Source organism: Loxodonta africana, chromosome 1 (assembly GCF_030014295.1).
Source record: "Loxodonta africana isolate mLoxAfr1 chromosome 1, mLoxAfr1.hap2, whole genome shotgun sequence".
NCBI classification, from domain to species: Eukaryota; Metazoa; Chordata; class Mammalia; order Proboscidea; family Elephantidae; genus Loxodonta; species Loxodonta africana.
In genome coordinates, this window is record NC_087342.1 from 4,127,900 (window position 1) to 4,150,624 (window position 22,725).

The 22,725-nt window shown below is 37.8% G+C and overlaps 1 protein-coding gene across 49 annotated transcripts in view; it reads right to left on the bottom strand.

The window, feature by feature from the left end:
* Positions 1-22,725, bottom strand: part of ZBTB20 (zinc finger and BTB domain containing 20) — a 1,035,663-nt gene that overhangs the window by 838,610 nt on the left and 174,328 nt on the right. For 3 of the 49 annotated variants that reach the window (XM_064283702.1, XM_064283463.1, XM_064283200.1), the window contains one exon: positions 524-711. The exons of 44 other annotated variants lie outside the window; for them this stretch is intronic. The gene's annotated coding sequence lies outside the window, so the exon portion shown is untranslated. Of the gene's footprint in view, positions 1-523; positions 712-1,516; positions 1,678-2,884; positions 3,035-22,725 lie in introns of all 49 variants that reach the window. 2 more of the 49 variants (XM_064283375.1, XM_064283419.1) reach the window with 2 other exon arrangements.

Genomic DNA, 22,725 nt, shown 5'->3' on the forward strand with positions numbered 1-22,725 from the left:
TCATATTACCAGAACATTTTTCAAAAGGCAATGAAATCATTATACTCCGTACAGTGTATATGACTTTGAAAGTCCAGCCACTTTCAAAATGTCTCCACTCAGTATTATTTTGGAAGAGAATAGCATTTTCTGTAGAAAGGTGTGAAATATTTGAACAAATTATTTAGTTTGATAAAGACACAAACATTCTTAGGACACACATATTTTAGGTGATAGTGACCTTTTTTTTGGAAATACAGAGGAAAAGAGATTGCTTAAAGTATAAAAGTAGAACTTCTTAATGACAGAACAAAAAAGCCACTGAGGAGCTTAGTTACAGACATTCTGAGTACGTGTAACATAACACAGGAAAATATGCTTATTTTAAAGGGCACATATGTTTAGACAGTAACTCAAGTTTGTATTCACTGTATAAAAAATAAAATAAAACCTTCATAAAGAGGGCACCATTGAAAAGAACAGCTTCATTACACAGAGATTTTATTTAATAATACTATTTTTTTTATTTGTAATAGGATTTTACCTGTTTCATACGTGCAGCACTGCTTTTGAACAACCTTTCTGTGTGTGCACACACGCAGGCCATCTATATGATACTGGCAGATGCATGTGCTGTGCCCAGCTGTCGGCTACGCTGCTGGAGAACAACAGTGCTTCTTCAGTAAGTAAGGCTACTTCTTGTCTTTGCTCCCAGTCTTCATTGGGTGAGGCCTGATTCCCATGAGAAATCAAGAGGTATATATACAAAGGTCAAACATTAAGTCCTTTGTACTCACACAAACTATTTTCCAGAGAAATAACAGATAAGGATTTCCCTTGAGAGAAAAAAAATAGTCTAAATTAAAACTGGGATTCCAAAAATATGGGGAAGAATGAAGACACTTATCAAATGTAAAGGTAGCTTTTGTCACAAGCTGAAAATTGTCCATGAACGTGAAGTGTAAATTAAAGGCATAACAGAAGTATGAAAAGGCTCCGATTCGTGACTATATCCTGACCTTTATCCTATCTACAGCCCGTAAAAACAGGCATTATTTAAAAGCCATACAATCAATAAGCTCCTGTGGTGCCATGGTTAAGCACCTGGCTGCTAACCGGCGGGTTCCCGATTCAAACTCAGCTGGCAGCTGTGCGGAAGAAAGACCTGGTAACCTGCGCCTGTAAAGACTACAGCCCAGAACACCCTCTGAGGTTCTGTTCCGTCACACGGGGTCACCAGGAGCCGGAAGGGACGACGGTACCTGACAACAACACCTGCAACCAACAGGACACCCAACCGTACAAAAGTTATACAGTACCGGCAGTGTTTTGCCTCATTCTGATATTAAAAGGAAATTTCACTTAATAAAAGGGAAGTCTTCCATTTGTAATAAAACTATTTGATATAAAATCAATGGACACAAAGCATATATTTCAATAAACAATGCTTTTAAAGACTTATTGTACGAGCATAAATGAAAGCATACTATATATGTATATAAATGTATACAGACACACGAACTTTCTAAACACGTACAGTGTTTACTTAGATGAGTAATCCGGAAAGGCAGACTAGATTTATGCATAAGGTACAAGAGAGACGGTGATGAGATACGAGAAAGAAGACTCTCGATTTCTTCTTTTCCTTATTAGCAGCAGAGCACGTTAACCACTGCACCACCAGGGCTCCACATCACCCTCAAAAAAAGACAATTAAATGTTTTAAAAAGATAAAGGAAAGAAAGAAAGAAAACGTTTCTTCGTTGAACTGCTTTCAAGATTTCTATACTCCAAGTTAAGGACGGCGGCTGCCATCACCTAGTTGGGTCGTTAATTTATCTAAATCTGTCTAGACCTGACTGCAGCGCTTCTCGTTGTGTGTCTCTGAATTCATTATCACCTGCAAAAGATCCGAAGCCTCTCTCATTGAAAATACTTTCACACGACTTAACAAAACATTTTGAAATGTTTTTAAAGTAGTGAAACCAAATTGACGGTGTTGATTGGTCGCGACTGGCATTTTATGTGGCAATCCATAGGCACGGCATATAATCACGTTCATACATACATCAGTTTTAAAATATCTGTCTTTTATACAAGCAGTAAAACTTTAAAGGCAACGTATTACAGAAGAGCCCAGGCACCTCAGGTGGATGAAACCATTTAGCTTTCAGCTTTTTCTTCAAAATACATTTGAGAAAGTACACCTAATCTTGGTGCAGGGCTGTGTTGCCAGGAGTGTCTTGCCCTTCAACTCTCAAGGAAAGAGCAGGTATTTCACTTCTAATCCCGCTGTCTGCTTCTTGTGCAACAAAATTGAAAAGGCTTTTTCTCAGCTGTGCTGCTCTGCATTGGCGTCCCCTGAGTGTTGGTTGTACCATTGTTACTGAGGAAGCCCTGGTGGCACAGTGGTTAAGAGCTACAGCTGCTAACCAAAAAGGGCGACAGTTCAAATCCACCAGGCGCTCTTTGGAAACCCTATGGGGCAGTTTACTCTGTCCTATAGGGTCCTTATGAGTCAGAAACACTCGAGGGCAACGAGTTTTGTTTCATTTTGGTTTTATTGTTATTGAGGCTTTTTATTTCTCCCTGAATGGTTTTTAAGGAGCCCTGGTGGCACAGTGGTTAAAATGCTCAGCTGGTAACCAAAAAGTCTGTGGTTTGAACCCACGAGCCATTCCTCAGGAGAAAGATGGGGCAGTCTGCTTCTGTGAAGATTTACAGTCTTGGAAACCTATGGGGCAGTTCTGCTCTGTCCTACAGAGTCTCTCTGCGTCAGAATCCACTTGAGGGCAGTGGGTTGTTTTTTTTTTTTTTTTTGGTTCATTGCTTTTAACTCTGCCTTGCTTTTTTTTTTTTTTCCCCCTAATCTGCCCAGCTTTTCCTTTCAGTGTTTCAGCATCACCTCTTCAGAGCCTTCTGTCCAACCAGATGTTCTTTGCAGCTTTAGATAACCACGTTGACTTTTTTTTTTTTTTGGCATTTTTGGAAGCCTGGACCTTAGTAGGAAGAGACTGCAACGTGTTGCCATAAATGCTCCTCGAACATCTTCCACCTGCATTCAGTAGATATCCAGACTTTAGTTCACATTCCTTCAAATCCCCTTTCTGCCCTCAGTCCATTAATTCTGCAGTATAACTTCTATAGGAAACAAATGTTCCGAGGCACTCCAAAGGCTAACAGAATGGATAAATTACTCAGATATCCTCTAATTTTCCATGGGTTTCATGTTAACATCGAGCCCATTTCAATTTCTATTAAGTCTGTAATGTCTTATTTTTACCGTATTACAGCGTGAATCTTTGCTGCTGGAACTAACAAACAGACGGGGCGTGCACCGACTGCTTCAGAACACCCCAGTTAGATAACCCAGTTCCCCATAACCTCAGGCAATTTCCAACCTTCATTTTGTTTAAAACACAGTAATTTCATACGGTGCATCATAACTCTTTTTTTATTTCAAATACAAACCCTGAAAAAAATCATTAATGATTCATCCACAAAACTACTTAGACCCAGAATTATTCCATACAAAAATTGTTATCTCCGTCAAGAAGTGCACAGATTTAAACTGCTATCTAAAACAGAGAAGAGTAACAGAAAACATTGGGAAAAATCTGGTTTTTCTTTCTATTTGTCAGTCCTTATAAAATACTTAATCAGGGTAGGTGAAGTATAATAGAGCCAACTGCTCAAATATAGACTACCAGTGACGTGACCTCAGCTACAAAGGACAAAAACCACACAATCTGGAGGGAAGAGGTTAACACCACATTAAAATTGTCAAGCAACTTCTAACCTCGACCAATTTCCTTTATAGTATTCTCAGAACAAAATGTTCTCTACCAGCAGATCTGATATGAAGAACCAAAAAAATGGAAAACATTCACTACCAATTTACTTCAGTCACCCATAAACTATTACAAGAACATAATGTATCAAGGTTCAAGCCAGGAAGCTATTAAAGTGGACTGCCCTGGTGTCTCTTCTTTTTACTTTAATGTGACCAAAGCCTTAATAAGTCCTCAGGGGATTGTAGTTAGGTTGAAACACTCTTATTATGTAATTAAGTTTTCAAATATTCCAAGTCTTTTCAGGTGAGCTCTGTTTCTTGTTGGTCAATGTCACTATAGCTTCACAAGGGCCATCACCATTTTTGTTTGTCTGGTCCAAATCTTGCTTTCAGCTGGGAAATATATCAGTCTAAATGGTGCTAATTGCTATAGTTAATGAGTGCCAAGACATCTAGTGCCCTTGGCCCCACTGCCATTTTATGAGCCTCTGCTCATGTGGAGATAAAAGAACAAAGAATGCAAAGAACCTTCTTCAAAAAATAAGATGCCAAATATACATCTTCTCTGTTTATTTTAAACTTTGCTTGAGGGCATAAAAAATCCTGCTCAAATTACTTTCCTTTACAGCCTCTGGTTAATTTTATCTTGTTAAAAATTTTCCAACTTAAGAATCCTTTCTTATATAAGGGATAGTAAGGTTACTCTAGCAGAATATGACCAACGCAATGATCTTAGACTTTTAACTCATAACCACTGTTGTCCCTGGGTGCCATAAATTCCAAGCAACTGAAGCATTTCAGTCCATTTTACTAATGGAAAATATTAGCACATACATACTTTGTACAAAGAAGAAGTTCCAGTAACTTTTGGGGATACAAAGTAACAATAATTCAATTTGTAATTGAAACTTAAAAAAAAAAAACCTAAAATATAAACAGGTTTAAACTAGAAATAAGCCACTGAAATATAAAATTTCAATGTGCTGTTTCTTGCTGGCACAAAAGTAATCAGAATTTAGTACCATTACTGAGAGCTAATATTCACTTATTTCTATGATTATTTAGTAGGTGTACGTACATGAGTGTGTGTATGTGTGTGTATCTACACATATGTCTTCAATTACCCTGGGAGACTCATGAGCCACGCTTCCTTTGGTCACCACTCTGTCTCCAAATTCCCTCACAGGCCCGTAACATAGCCATCATTCAACAACTATTTGTTGAAGAAATTTAAAAGTGGTGATGATACAAATGCAATAGCCTGCAATTTAAAATTTAGAAATCTTTAATATGAGAGAAATTCAGGGAAATCGTTAGTGATAACATATTGCCATATTTCCTTAATAGATGGTTCAATTTATATCTGTCTGTGACAACATATTATTGTCTTTTTCTTGGTCTACTGCAATGAAAATTGTCTTCTTAAACTATTAATTTATACCATAAACTTCACCCTCAGATATTTATTGAGAATTCAGCCCAAGATAACTTCATCAACTTTGTGATATAGTAATGAAACGGTATGCTACCTAATTTGTGCACAAACCACACCTTATTTTTTTCTTCACACAGCTTATCTTAATTAGCAGATCTAGAATACCCCAGTTTTAGGTTTCTTGTATAACTCTCTTATGTAATTCATCACATTTCAATCAAACTGACATTAAAATAATAAGCAATGATTTCTACCTGCCGTAGTAGATAGGGTAAGCATCATACAACAGGTAAGCAAATAGACCTATAACTAAACCTCTCCCTGATCCTTCCATGTGATGATTCCAGAAAACACAACTACAAAGGCAATATAATAAAAATGGCCAATAAGGTTTTCAGTGAAACAGATTTTTCAAATTAATTGGCTTAAAAGGGACACCAAATAATAGCACAGTAAAGAACTGTTTCTTTTTTTTTTTTGCCTCATTTTGTTTTATTTTGCCAAACTCCTTGATATAATGCTTATGTCAGTATTTTAATGGGGGGCGGGGAACCCCTCAAATGAAAGACCTAAATAAACAAGTAAAAAGACAAAGAAATTTCTCAAAACAGACACTAGAAGTAAAAAGAAGTAGATTCTTTGAAAAATAGGAACGTTGAAAAGTCTCTCAAACACTAGACCGTAACTTCCGTAAGCATACTTTATATTTGTTCACTGCTGTATCTCCAGTACCCAGAGAAGATCATGATTCACAGTAAACAATACATATTTAATAAATTGAATAAATTTATACATACGCTTTGAGTGCAATAACTCTAATATTAATACAACTGACCAGGGCCTGAAACAGGCAAGCTGTTGGAAACTGGCCGCAAACGCTCTCTGGTCCTCCATCATTCTGAGTTTTCTGATTCAATTCAGAAAACAGGCTGCAGGTGGATCACTGTAGTCATCGAATTTAAAGGAAATCAACCAAGAGAATTTCTCTAGAAACCTCTGCTACACAAAGAACAAACTTAAGTATGTCTGTCTCCGACACTGACATTTTTAGGAAGGAAATTTCATGATGTCTGGGATTTGCTTCAGAATAATCAGAGAGGGGGTAGTTACTGATCATGCAATATTACCTTATTGAAGCTGAGTGATAGACACATAAGGATTTATTGTATTGGTCTTCCTTCTTTTCTGTAAATTTGACATTTGCCATAATAAAAAAAAAAGAAAACAAGAATACACACACATATGGAGGCTCCTGAGAGATGTTTTCTCTCCAATTCCCCCAAAATGTCTTAAGTAATAATTAATAAAAGGAAGGGACACAACTCCCTCCTACAACCTTAGGAATGCAGCAGCTAAGGAAGTGGAGAGGTAAAGGACATGACACCTATTTTGCAATGACCTCTCCCATCTGAAATAGTTTAAGAAAGAGTTTGGTGGACAAAATCCTGAAAAAAAAAAATCTTATTAATAGCCCCCAATTCCAAGAGATATTTCCTGAGAAGTGTGACCAATTTAAGATGCGAGGAAGGTATGAAAACAAACAAAACAAAAACCACTAGGATACTCGAAAGCCCTCCATACTAACTCATGAAAGAAAGGTAAACTTCCACTGCTCGTCATTTTGTTCTTGCCTTATTGAGAGGAAAGTAGGAAAGAGAAGACAAAATAATTACAACGTCCTGATGCTAATTACCTTTAGTGATAAATAGGCTGCTTATTAGTAGAATGTAAGGCAAAAGAGAACATTAAGATACAGTCCTCTGAGGAAAGAGGAGGTTGAAGTGAAGAGTCACATAAGCCTAAATATAATCTCTACTCTCCAATTTTAGACTTGCAATAGCAAAACTCAGTAATCTTACCTGTTTTGCCTTAACTGCCCAAAAGTATGATGGGAGAACAGGTGAATACGGGGAACTGGGCACCTGCGTTAATTTTCTGTGTTAAAAGAAAAATTTTAGCCCTCAGACAAAAGCTTGGAAGATAAGTTCAACTGGTTTCTGATAGGGCAGAAAAAGCATCCAGGAGAGTATACCCACACAACTTTCAAGCACAAGATTAAGAGCTATATAGAGCTTTGGGCATTTCATTAAATGAAACAACTGAAAAAATAATAGTTATATATAGGTATACAGCATGACAAAAGATATACGAAGAACCCATTCTAGAAAAAAAGACTAACCTAAGGAACAAAAGAAAATTAAAGAATATACAAACAACCCAATGGAAAAATGTTCAAAGGATTTGAAAAGGCAGTTTGTTGAAAAAACTACAAGTTTTCTAAGAAACATATGAAAAGATGTCCAATCTTATATACCCACACACCATTTTCCCTATTGAGATTGCTAATATCAAGGGTTGGTGAAAACATGGGAAACAAATATTATCACACGTGGTTGGTGGGAGACTAAATAATGCATATTTTTTGGATAGCAATTTAGAAATAACTCTCAAATTTTTAAATGTAGGGTATATTCCACTAGCAGGAATTTACCTTACAGCTGTACTTTACTTAGACACTTCACACTTCTGGAATCCCTGCGTGGCACAAATGGTTAAGCGCCTCAACTTGGTGATTCAAACCCATCCAGAGGCTCCCTAGAAGACAGGTGTGGTGAGCTGCTTCTCAAAGGTCATAGCCTTGAAAGCCCTATGGAGCAGTCCACTCTGCACACGTGGGGTTACCACGAATTGGAATCGACTTGATGACAATAAAATCAATAACAACTAAAAATGAAAAGGAGTCGTTACTAGACACTGCTTCCTATACTTTTATGCTCTGATTTGTCTCTGACCAAAAAGTGTCATCACATAGACTGATGGGAAAATGTGGACTATCTCTAATCTCAAACAGATACAAAAATGACCAAAGTGAATCGAGATTTTAGCCCATGTGCTTTCACTGACTAGCTCTTATACTGGACAAGTCATCTCCTCTGTGTTTAAAATTAATGTTTGGTATTTTTTAAATGTCCAAGGACTATTCCACCTCTTAAACATTATTGTTCAATGTTACTTACAAAGAGCTATCCTTTAGATTTTACCTACTCTTTATCATGAGCATTTTCCTTGTTATTTTTACAATACAGAACAAATATTCATGATAAATTCGTTCTCATAAAAACACACTTTCTCTCCTAGCTCTATTTTTAACCCCTAGCATGTGGATGTACAAAACAACTTGACATGGTTAGAATTTCAGGCTGTGGCCATGGCACAAGACAAGGTCATTGTTCCATACGGGGATTCAAAAAGCCTCCTTGGTCTTATTAACTAGTCTGTACCATGTAGAATACTATAAACAATATCAGATGGGCCTAGTGGGATAATCGATCTACTCACTTCTCTGAAGACCTTAATTTTCTGAATACCACCTAGTAAGGGGCCCTGGTGGTGCAATGGTTAAGTGCTCGGCTCCTAGCCAAAATGTCAGAGGTCCAAACCCACACGTAGGAGAAAAGCCCTGGTGGTCTGCCCCCATAAAAATTTCAGCCTAGGAAACCCTACGGGGCAGTTTTACTCCATCACATGTGATTCCTATGTGTTGGAATCGACTCCACGGCACGCAACAAAAACAACAATGAAGTCAATGAATGCATTAGACCCATAACCTAGCTTTTAACAGTTTGAATATATAAATATGACCCTGAAAGTTCATGATGTGATATAATTTGTCATTTTACTGAGGTATATATTTGAATCACTTGCGTTACACTATAGAAAAATTCCTTAGATGATGAGTAAACACAGGCAACTGAGAGGTTATGAATTTGGGTATTTGCAAAGGTGTCCAGACTTATGCCTTACAAGTGCTAAAAGTCTACTAGATGGTACACCAAAACCAAACCAGACCCAGTGCCGTCCAGTCGATTCCAACTCATAGCGACTCTATAGGACAGAGTAGAACTGCCCCATAGAGTTTCCAAGGAGCACCTGGCAGATTTGAACTGCCGACCTTTTGGTTAGCAGCTGTAGCATGTAACCACTACGCCGCCAAGGTTTCCCTAGATAATATAAGACTATTTATTACATATATACAAATGTAAAGGAAAGAATAAGTGAATCTTTGTAAGATGAGCAATACTCCCCGTTCAAAGAATAACTCTACAAATTAGTAAAGTCAATTTCTATATACTTTCAAGTCCTGAAAATGGATATAACATCAGATACACAGAGCTTAGAAAGCAAAGGGGTCAGAAGTATATAAACTCTATGGTCATCCAGTCAATTCCAACTCAGAGCGACCCTATAGGACAGAGAAGAACTGCCCCATAGGGTTTCCAAGGAGCGCCTGGTGGATTCCAACTGCCAACCTTTTGGTTAGCAGCTTTAGCTCTTAACCACTAAACAACAGTATATTGCAGAGAAAAATATAAATTTCCATAAATGTCAAAGCTTTGAAAACTATTTTCAATGCTAACGTACAACCTTGTGATAAAAAGTACTAAATATATATATATATATATATATATAGCAATTTCATGAATTCAGGACAAAAAATAAGACCTCATTCTGCATGTCTGTGTCCCATATCTGTTATCACACATAACAGCATTCACCCCTATTGCAACCAAAAAAATACCAAACCTGTTGCCGTCAAGTCGATTCTGACTCAGCAGAGATGTAGTGAATTCATCTATCCGTTAAATCAGTTAACAGAGCGTTACTGAACTCTTACTCTACTCCAGGCACTTTATAAACTCCAGGTTTTGAAGGGTAGTGGTGTAGAAGTTCAATGTGAAAAGTGCTTTAATTGAGATAAACAGATAGGCAGTGAGTATTTGGAAGGCAATGAGGAGGTGTCCTAGGGTAAGGATTTAGAGGGAGTCAACAATACTTCCAAAGGTGATATTATGAAGGCAGCCAAGGAGGAGGGAAAGGAAAGTGTTTTAGGAAGAAAAAAAGAGTATGTATAAAAGCACAGAGGCAAGAGGAAGAGTAACTTATTCCAAGAATTATAATGATTCAGTCTGGCTTGAAAAGAGCTAGATTGATTTTTAAAAAAAAAAAAACTATAATCAATAAAGAGCCATCACAAGGGTTTACGCAGCGCAATGCCATAATCAGATTTGTATTCTAGAAAGATCACTCTAGTAGATGTGTAAAGAGTATATTTGAAGGGAGAAAAAGACAAGCTGGGGAAAATAAAGAATTGGGAAACACAAGAATAACCCAGATGAGAAACTAATAAGGGGATGGACGAAATATAAGAGGGAGGTGGAAAGGATGTATATAGACTAAGATATAATTAATAAGTAGAGTTAATGACTACTTGCATGTAGGGAAATGAAGCAAAGGGAAATACATAGGCTTGAGCTCAAGGTACTTCCAGAGCATCGAGGTCTCATTCAGAGATGGGAAAAACAGGAGAAATATCACATTTAGAGGAAACAAATAAAATAAAAAAAAATGAAAACCACAATTTGAGACATGTTAAGTTTGAAGGCCCATGGGGCATTCAGCTGAAGATATCTGGAGAGACATAAGAGAACTGAGCTATGGGCAGGAGCTACGGGTCTAACAGTCTCCAAAATAAAAGTGAAGGCTGAAACCAAGGAAGTGAATAAGATCACCCAAGGAGATGTATGATATGACAGCCAGAGAACATCAAAAAATAATAATAAGAACCAACACATAGGGGCAGAAGGAGGAAGAAGAGCCTGCAAAGGAATCTTGAGAGGCCAGAGAGAGTCAGTAGAAAACCCAGAGCATCAAGAATGTATAGGGAGGCAGAGATTTTGAAGAAAGAAACTGTCAAAAATGTCAAAATCACCAAAGATATAAAGTAAGGCCAGGATGGAATATATTCCATTGGATTTGACAATCTCATGATCTTGATGGGAATATTTTCAGTTTTGAGGACAGAATTCAGTTTTCAGTGGACAGTAGAGAGCATGAGAGGGGAAGACGTAAAATCCTTTCCTGAAGTTCTGATGGTAACAAGAGAGAAGAAAATGATAACAAAATGATTGATTTACTTTCTTCTTTTTTTGCAGCTTGCTTAGTTTATTTATGTATTTGATGGGAGGTGCTTGAGCATGTTTACATGCCAAGAAAAAAAGAGCTAATACAGAAGAATATAGGTGAGAAAAAGAGATGACAAATGAAACACACAGCAAGTGTTTTAATTCACATATATTGAACAGCTAACTGTTAGCAAAGTTAGCGAAGTCCTGAGGGATGAAAGTGTTATGGCATTCAGAACACAAGTAGTGGACTCTTTTTAAAATATTTTCTAATTTTTTACTTCTTTTTTTTAAATTCAGAATGTGGTATTCTCTTCTTCACTTAAATTCAGTAAAACTTAATTGGTAAACTCAATGATGAAATACATACAGAAGAGATAATTTAAAAAGTTGAAATCATAAGTGATGTTTCACTTGGTTTTATCAAGAAAACATGGGTTTTTCAGAGGAATCAAGAAGAAAACAGACTTCGTAATTTTACTTAAAATTAAAGTGGCTGTAATGTGAATAAAGCAGTTGCCCAAAAGAACAGAACTGCCACAATGAGAAAGAGGAACAAACGTATAAATAAATATTTTGCAGAGAAATTCCAAGTATTACTACACACATCATTAAGTTTATTAACAATCTAAAAACCTGAACCAAAAAGGAATTTTCTGGCATTGCTCTATTAATTCAGAAAAAAAAAGTGTTGTCTGAATTGAGTTTCTAACTGAAAAAGAAACAATATAATAAAGTTAACCTGAAAAAATTTCAAATGAATGCAAAGACATAAACAGTGAAAATTCAGTAGACAGGACAAACTTGGGATGTACTAATACATAAAACTCAAAACATAAATGTCAGGCTATTAAAACTCATTAAGAATTAGATTGGGTACAGAAAAAAAGCTAGATAACAGGGAGCTTCTAAAAATCTCAGCTCCTAAAAATCCAATACATATCCAAAGATTTCACCAAAAGAGTAAAAAGATTACCTACAGACTGGGAAAAAGTTTTTAGCTATGACATTTCCATTCAGCGCCTAATTTCTAAAATCTACATGATACTGCAAAAACTCAACTACAAAAAGACAAATAACCCAATTAAAAAAATGGGCAAAAGATATGAACAGACATTTCACTAAAGAAGACATTCAGGTAGCTAACAGATACATGAGGAAATGCTCACAATCATTAGCCACTAGAGAAACGCAAATCAAAACTACGAGATTTCATCTCACTCCAACAAGGCTGGCATTAATCCAAAAAACACAAAACAATAAATGTTGGAAAGGCTGTGGAGAGATTGGAACACTTACACACGGCTGGTGGGAATGTAAAATTTTACAACCACTTTGGAAATTGATTTGGCGCTTCCTTAAAAAGCTAGAAATAGAACTACCATAAGATCAAGAAATCCCACTGCTTGGAATATATCCTAGGGAAATAAGAGCATTTACACAAACAGGTATACAAACACCCATGTTCATTGCAGCACTGTTTACAATAGCACAAAGATGGAAGCAACCAAGGTGCCCATCAACGGATGAACAGATAAATAAATTATGTTACATTCAAACAATTGAATGCTATGCATCGATAAAGAACTGTGAGGAATCTGTGAAACATTTCATAACATGGAAGAATCTGGAAAGCATTATGCTGAGTGAAATTAATCAGTTGCAAAAGGAAAAATATTATATAAGACCACTATTATAAGAGCTTGAGAAATAGTTTAAACTGAGAAGAAAATATTCTTTGATGGTTACAAGAGGGGGGAGGGACGGAGAGTGGGAGACAGGTACTGACTAATTAGATAGTAGATAAGAACTACATTAAGTGATGGGAAAGACAACACACAATACAGGCGAGGTCAGGACAACTGGACTAAACCAAAAGCAAAGCAATTTCCTGAATAAACTGAATGCTTCGAAGGCCAGTGAAGCAGGGGCAGGGGTTTGGCGACCATGGTTTCAGGGGACATCTAAGTCAATTGGCATAATAAAATCTATTAAGAAAACATTCTGCATCCCACTTTGGAGAGTGGCATCTGGGGTGCGAAATGCTAGCAAACAGCCATCTAAGATACCTCACTTGGTCTCAACCCACCTGGATCAAAGGAGAATGAAGAACACCAAGGACACAAGGTAATTATGCGCCCAGGAGGCAGAAAGGGCCACATGAACCAGAGACTACATCATCCTGAGACCAGAAGAGCTAGATGGTGCCAGGCTGCAACCAGTGACTGCTCTCACAGGGAACACAACAGAAAACCCCTGAGGGAGCAGGAGAGCAGTGGGATGCAGATCCCAAATTTTCATAAAAAGAACAGACTTAATGGTCTGACTAAGACTAGAAGGACCCCGGGGGTCAGGGACCCCAGACCTTTTGTTGGCCCAGGAGAGGAACCATTCCCGAAGCCAACTCTTCAGACAGGGATTGGACTGGACAATGGGTTGAAGAGGGATGCTGGTGAGCAGTGAGTTTCTTGGATCAGGTGGACACTTGAGACTATGTTGGCATCTCCTGCCTGAAGGGGTGATGAGAGGGTAGAGGGGGTTAGAAGCTGGTGGAATGGATACAAAAAGGAAGAGTGGAGGGAGGAAGCAGGCTATCTCATTCGGGGGAGAGCATTTTTTTTTTTAGCAAGGTGTATATAAGTTTTTGTGTGAGAGGCTGACTTGATTTGTAAACTTTCACTTAAAGCACAATAAAAATTTAGAAAAAAAAAGAATTAGATTGGGGAGGCAGGGACAAGATGGCAGAGGAGTCAGACACTTTCTGTGGTTCCTCTTACAACAAAGGCCTGAAAAAACAAGTGAATCAATTATATATGTGACAAGCCAAGAGCTCTGAACATCAAAGGCAAAGTTAAGAAATTAGACTATGCAGCAGGGGAGGTAGAGACAGCTCAGAAGCAGCAAGGAGTTGCTGGACCTCACTCAATGGGAACTAGAGTCTTGCAGGCCAGATCCTCCAGTGTGACCGTGGCAGGCCTAGCGGTAGAGTCCAAAACGCGTTTTTCACAGTGGGAGAGAGCAAGCGGTACACAGTCTACTCATGCCTCCAGAATCAGTGAAGGACAGCACTCTTGGCAAAAGATAAGTACATGTGTCAAATTTACCACAAGGACCAAAAAGCACCCCTTTCGAAAGAACCCTCTCCCATTTATCTGATCCCTCCTCCCTCTGCTCCAGCCCCTAGGCCAGCTTCAGTGGTGGCTGCTTTCCATGGGCCTGAGATAGGCCTTGCTGCATTCCCTGAGCTATTCTCCCAGCCTTGGGGAAGGATGGGGAAAAAATAACCTGCCAGCTCCCCTAAACTGGAAACTCAGGGCAGAAGGGCTCCATTACCCAGGCTCTGGCACAAGCAGTCCATGGACTTAAAAGACTTTCACCTCTACATGGACCTGTGTGGGCCCATTTCAGCAGCTTAGGGCCTTCTTGGCATAGTACAATGATGTCAGTATCTGAGGTCTGACTTCAACTGTTTCACCTGTGTGGTGGAGAGATGGGGTTTTTGACATTTGACACCGCTCTGCCTATTAAGCAGGGTCCTTGCCTACCCACATCAGGGACCTGAGGACTGGTGGCTCCACCCATGCCATGTAGCCACCCATAACAGGGGTCCAAGGACAAGTGGTGCCTCCCAGTCCTTAAAGCCAAAACACTGGATGTCCATGGTCCAGCTGCAGAGCCCACCTACCTGTGTGCTCTAGGGAACAGGGATGTGCTTTCCTCACAGACACTCGGGGATAGCTGTCAGCCCCCTGCCTTGCTCATGGTGTGACCCCCTACTACAGCCAGATACCTGTGCCTTCACAAATCACCCCTGCTCCATTAAGAGTGTAGGGCAGAGCCTACACCACACACTTGGTGACTGACTACTTGGATACCTAAGCTGAACCTTGCAAGAACAGTGAATGGACTCCTGGTATCATATACCTGTGAACAGCTCTAGCCATGTGGTGACAAGATGTTAGAGCTTCAAAGGCACCAATAATAAAAATAGTCCACTTGAGCAGCATATTTGCACAAAGCAAGACGCTAGGACACAGTAAGCAAACATAAAATAATTTAATACAATAACTTATGAATGGCTTGGAGGCAACTGTCACTATCAAATCACATAAAGAATCAGACCATGATCACTAAAACAGGCACCAAAAACAAAGAATCAAGGAACCTTCTGGACTAAGATATATTCCTGGAGTTAACAGAGGCAGAATACAAAAGATTAATATACAGAACTCTTCAAGACATCAGGAAGCAAATCAGGCAAAATGCAGAACGAGCCAAAGAACATACAGATAAAGGAGTGGAGGAAATGAAGACGGTTATTCAAGAACATAACGACAAACTTAATAGCCTGCAAGAATCCAGAGAGACAAAAAAACCCAAACCCATTGCCGTCAAGTGAATTCTGACTCATAGTGACCCTACAGGACAGAGTAGAACTGCCCCATAGACTTTCCAAGGAGCATCTCGTGGATTTGAACTGCCAACGCTTTGGTTAGCAGCCATAGCACTTAGCCACTATGCCACCAGGGTTTCCCTGTAGAGAGACAGCAAATAAAAATTCAGAAGATTAACAATAAAATTTCAAAATTAGACAACTCAACAGAAAGTTCTCAGAGCAGAAGTGAGGAAATGGATGTCAGAATAAGTGAGATCGAAGATAAAACACTTGGCACCAATATATTTGAAGAAAAATCAGGTAACCGAATTTTAAAAAATGAAGAAACCTAAGAATCATGTGGGACTCTATCAAGAGAAATAACCTATGAGTGACTGGAGGACCAGAACGGAGAGGGAAAACAGAAAATACAGAGAAAATAGTTGAATATTTCTTGGCAGAAAACATCCCTGATATCATGAAAGATGAGAAGATATCTATCCAAGATGCTCATCAAACCACACACAAGGTAGATCACAAAAGAAAGTCACTAGGACATATTATAATCAAGCTTCCCAAAACCAAAGATAAAGAGAGAATTTTAAAAGCAGATAGGGAGAAACAAAAAGTCACCTACAAAGGAGAGTCAGTAAGAATAAGCTCAGACTACTCAGCAGAAACCATGCAGGCAAGAAGGCAATTGGATGACATATATAAAGCCTTGAAGAAAAAAAAAAAATTGTGAGCTAAGAACCAGATACCCAGAAAAACCGACTCTCAAATAGGAAGTTGAAATTAGGACATTTCCAGACAAACAGAAGTTTAGGGAATTTGTGAAAACCAAACCAAAACTACAAGAAATACTAAAGGGAGTCCTCTGGTTAGAAAATCAATAACATCAAATAACAACCCAAGAGTAGAACATAGGACAGAGCAACCAGATGTCCACCCAGATAGAGAAATCACAAAAATAATCAAGATAAAAAATTCTCAAAATATGGAAACAGCAATCTCATTATGTAAAAGATGACAACTTTAATCAATAAAGAGGGACTAAAAAATGGAGTCATAGACCTTCATATGCAGAGGAAGTCAAGGTGATACAAAGAGACAAAAGTTTGGTTTAAGCTTAGAAAAATAGGGATAAATATTAAGGTAAACACAAAGGAAACTAACAATCCTACACATCAAAATAAAATACAAGAAAAACATAAAGTCTCAGCAAAAATAAAATCCACAAAAATGAAAAAGAGGAAAGACAATATATAAAGAAAAACTACTCAGCACAAAAAATGAAATGGAAAAAAGAAACTGTAAACACACTTAAAAAAAATGAGAATGACAACACTAAACTCATACTTATCTATAATTACACTGAATGTAAATGGACTAACTGCATCAATAGACAGACAATGGCAGAAATGGATTTAAAAAAAGATCCATGTATATGCTATTACAAGAGACACACCTTAGACTTAAAGACACAAACTAAAAAGATGGAAAAAAAAATATCAAACAAACAACAATCAAAAAATAACAGCAGAGGCAATATTAATTTCTGATAAAATAGATTTTAAAGTTAAATTCACCACAAAGTATAAGGAAGGACACTATATAATGATCAAAGGGGCAATATACCAAGAGGATATAACCATAATAAATATTTGTGTATCCAACAACAGAGTTTCAAGATACATTAAAAAAAAAAAAAAAAAAAAAACCTAACACCATTGAAAAGCGAGACAGACAGCTCCACAAAAACAGTAGGAGGCTTCAACACACCACTTTTGCTGAGGAACAGAACATCCAAAAAGAAGCTCAATAAAGACACAGAAGATCTAAGTGCCACAATCAACAAACTTGACCTCACAGACATATACGGAACACTCCACCCAACAGCAGCCAAGTACACTGTCATTTCCAATGCACATGGAACATTCTCCAGAACGGACCACATATTAGGTCATAAAGCAAGCCTTAACAGAATCCAAAACATCGAAATATTAAGAAGCATCTTCTCCAACCATAAAGCCATAAAAGTAGAAATCAGTAACAGAAAAAGCAAGGAAAAGAAATCAAACACTTGGAAATGGAACACCTTGTTCAAAAACTACTGGTTTATAGAAGAAATTAAGGATAGAATAAAGAAATTCATAGAACCCAGTGAGAACATACTTCCTATCAGAACTTTAGGGCACAGTTAAAGACCCGCTCAGAGGTCACTTTACAACAGCAAATGCATACATACAAAAAGAAGAAAGGGCCAAAATCAGAATTATCCCAATAACTTGAACAAACAGAAAGAGAGCAACTAAAGAAACCCTCGAGCACCAGAAGAAAGCAAATAATACAAATTAGAGCAGAATTAAATGAAAGAGAACAGAAAAGCAATTGAAAGAGTTAAGAAGACCAAAAGCTGGTTCTTTGAAAAGATCAACAAAATCTATAAACCACTGGCCAAACTGACAAAAGAAAAACAGAAAAAGCAAATAACCTGAGTAAGAAATAAGATGGGCAATATCACAACAGACCCAACTGAAATTAAAAGAATCGTATCAGATTAGTATGAAAAACTGTACTCTAACAAATATGAAAACCTACAGAAAATTGCAAATTTCTAGAAACAGACTAACTACCTAAACTAACACAGAAGTTGAACAAATAAATAAACCTGTAAAAAAAGAAGAGACTGAAAAGGTAATTAAAAAATTCCCAACAACAACAAAAAACACCCTGGCCCTGACAGCTTTGCTGGAGAGTTCTACTAAACTTTCAGAGAAGAGTTAACACCACTACTACTAAAGGTATTTCAGAGCATAGAAAAGGATGGAATACTCCCAAACTCATTCTATGAAGCCTGCATATCCCCGATACCAAAACCAGGTAAAGACACCACAAAAAAAAGAAAATCATAGACCTATATCCTGCATAAACGTAGGTGTAAAAATTCTCAACAAAATTCTAGCCAATAGAATTCAACATATCAAAACATATCAACATATCAAAAACATATCAACATATCAAAAAAATAATTCACCATGACTAAGTGGGATTCATAAAAGGTACTCAGGGATGGTTCAACATTAGAAAAACAATCAATGTAATTCATCATATAAATAAAACAAAAGACAAGAATCACATTATCTTATCAACTGACACAGAAAAGGCATTTGACAAAGTCCAACACCCATTCATGATAAAAACGTTCAGCAAAATAGGAATAGAAGAAAAATTCCTCAGCATAGTAAAGGGCACTTATACAAAGCCAACAGCTAAAAAAAAAAAAAAATTAACATCATCCTAAATGGAGAGAGAGAGTCTGAAAGCATTCACCTTGAGAACTGGAAACAGACAAGATGCCCTTTTCACCACTGTTACTCAACACTGTGCTGGGGTCCTAGCCAGAGTGATTAGGCTAGATAAAGAAATAAACGGCATCCAAATTAGTAAGGAAGAAGTAATAGTATCTCTATTTGCAGATAACATGATCTTATACACAGAAAACCCTAAAGAATCCTCAAAAAAAAAAAAAACTACTAATAGAAGAGTATCAGATAAACATACAAGATAAACATAAGAAAACATACAAAAATCAGTTGGAATCCTCTACACCAACAAAAAGAACATTGAAGAGGAAGTCACCAAATCAATACCATTTACAATAGCCCCCAAGGAGATAAAATACTTAGGAATAAATCTAACCAGAGATGTAAAAGATCTATACAGAGAAAACTACAAGACACTACTGCAAGAAACCAAAAGAGGCCTACATAAGTGGAAAAGCATACCTTGCTCATGTATAGGAAGACTCAATATTGTAAAAATGTCTATTCTACCCAAAGCAATCTACAGATACAATGCAATCCCAATTCAAATTCCAATGGCATTTTTTAATGAGATGGAGAAACAAATCGCCGACTTCATATGGAAGGGAAAGAGGCCCTGGTAAGTAAAGCATTACTGAAAATGAAGAATAAAGTGGGAGGCCTCACACTACCTAATTTTAGAACCTATTATACTGCCACAGTAGTCAAAACAGCCTGGTACTGGTACAACAACAGACACATAGACCAATGGAACAGAATTGAGAATTCAGACATAAATCCATCCACATATGAGCAGCTGATATTTGACAAAGGCCCAAAGTCTGTTAAATGGGAAAAGACAGTCTTTTTAACAAATGGTGCTGGCATAACTGGATATCCATCTGCAAAAAAATGAAACAAGACCCATACCTCACACCATGCACAAAAACGAACTCAAAATGAATCAAAGACCTAAACATAAAATCTAAAATGGTAAAGATCATGGAAGAAAAAACAGGGACAATGCTAGGAGCCCTAACACATGGCATAAACAGTACACAAAACATTACTAAGAATTTACAAACACCATTAGAGAAACTAGATAACTGGAAACTCCTAAAAATCAAACATTTATGCTCATCCAAAAATTTTGCCAAAAGAGTAGAAAGATACCTACAGATTGGGAAAAAGTTTTTGACTCCAACAAATCTGATCAGCGTCTGATTTCTAAAATCTACATGACACTGCAAAACCTCAACAACAAAAAGACACATAACCCAATTAAAAAATGGGCAAAGGATATGAACAGGCACTTCACCAAAGAAGACCTTCACGCAGCTAACAGATACATGAGGAAATTCTCAAGATCATTAGCCATTAGAGAAATGGGAACAAAAACTACAATGAGATGCCATCTCACCCCAACAAGGCTGTCATTAATCCAAAAAACACAAAAAAACAAATATTGGAGAGGTTGTGGAGAGATTGGAGCACGTGCACACTGCTAATGGGAATGTAAAATGGTACAACCACTTTGGAAATAGATTTGCCGCTTCCACAAAAAGTTAGAAATAGAACTACCATACTATCCAGCAATCCCACTCATTGGAATATATCCTAGAGAATAAGAGCCCTCACAGGAACAGATATATGCACACCCACGTTCATTGCAGCACTGTTTACAATAGCAAAAAGTTGGAAGCAACCATGGTGCCCATTGATGGATGAATGGATAAATAAATTATGGTATAGTCACACAATGGAATACTACGCATTGATAAAGAACAATGATGAATCTGTGAAACATCTCATAACATGGAGGAATCTGGAAGGCATTATGCTGAGTGAAATTAATCACATGCAAAAGGACAAATATTGTATGAGACCATTATTATAAAAACCCAAGAAAAAGATTAAACACAGAAGAAAATATTCTTTGATGGTTATGAGGGTGGACAGGGAGGGAGAGGGGTATTCACTAATTAGATAATAGACAAGAGCTACTTTAGGGGAAGGGAAAGACAACATACAATACAGGGGAGGTCAGCACAACTGGACTAAAACCAAAGCAAAGAATTTTTCTGAATACAACCAAACGCTTTGAAGGCCGGAGTAGCAGGGATGGGAGTCTGGGTATCATGGTTTCAGGGGACATCTAGGTCAACTGGCATAACAAAATGCATTAAAAAAAAATGTTCTGCATTACACTTTGGAAGGTGGTGTCTGGGGTCTTAAATGCTAACAAGCAGCCATCTAAGATGCATCAAATGGTCTCAACCAAGATGGAACAAAGGAGAATGAAGAATACTAAAGACAAAAGGTAAATATGAGCCCAAGAGACAGAAAGGGCCACATAAGCCAGAGACTTCATAAGCCTGAAACCAGAAGAACTAGATGGTGCCCAGCTACCACGGCTCACTGCCCTGACAGGGAACACAACAGAGAATCCCTGATGGAGGGAGGAGGAGAACAATGGTATGCAGACCTCAAATTCTCGTACAAAGACCAGACTTAATGGTCTGACTGAGACTGGAAGGACCCCAGGGGTCATGGCTCCTGGACCCTCTGTTAGCCAAAGACTGGAACCGTTCCTGAAGTCAACTCTTCAGACAGGGATTGGACTGGACTATAAGACAGAAAATAATACTGATAAGGAGTGAGTTTCTTGGCTCAAGCAGACACATGAGACTATGTGGGCAGCTCCTGTCTGGAGGGGCGATGAGAAAACAGAAGACAATAGCAGCTGGTGAAAGGGATGCAGAGAACACAGAGTGGAAAGGAGGAGTATGCTGTCACATTGGGGGAGAGCAGCTAGGGGTATATAACAAGGTGTGTATAAATTTTTATATGAGATATTGACTTGATTTGTAAACTTTCAGTTAAAGCACAACAAATACGAAAAAAAAATTGGATTGGTTGTTTGAAAAGCAGCTAGTTTCTTGAGTCCAATGATGTCCAAGCACTGACTCAATACTACTTGGTAAAGGTGCTGTAAAGGAGGCTCAGGCCCCAGGTGGGTGATTTGAATAGATGGGGTCTAAGGTGCCCTTCAGCTCCATGATGCTATGATTTAACAATTCTTTTAAATACCTTGCTAAGACATAAGGCCATGCTACATTTTGGGTAGGCCAGTACGAAGATGGCATGTTCTGACTATAGGGTAATGATTAATGGCAATAAATGTGTCAACATTTTACACATTTCAAACTTTAGTAAAGAAAACCCAAAATATCTAAGTGGTGAAGAAGAAAATACATATTGCCAAGTAGATAAATTTCATATTTAATTAATATGAGGACATAGTAGAAAAAGCATGGTCATCATTCATTCGTCCAACAAATATTACCTAGGACCTACTGTGTTGGACAGTTTTTAAGGAGTGATGAATAAATATTGAAAAAAAAAATATGTCTGCCTTCATAGAGATTTTAGTCTATTGTGACTTGGGAAAGATATCAACAAACAAAATTATTATTTACAAACAAGAAGGTTCTCTGACAATAACTAACCAAGTTGGGAGTGAGGGGAGAAAGTGCCAGTTTTAAGAAGTGGTATTTTAGTTGAGGAGTCCCTGAGCGGTGTACATGGTTAAAGCACTTGGTTCCTAACTGAAAGTTTGGAGGTTCTAGTACACCAAGAGCTTCCTTGGAGTAAAGTCCTGAAAACTCAGCTATTGAAAACCCTATGCAGCACAGTTCTACTCTGACACACACGGGGTTGCCAATGAGTCAGAATCCACTCCACGGCAACGAGTTATTTTAGCTGAGACTTCAAGAAGAAGAAGGATCCAATAATGCAGAAAACCAGGGCTGAGCAAAGCATGTAAGAAGGCCCCAAAGAAGAAAAGCACTTGGCAACATCTAGCAACAAAAAAA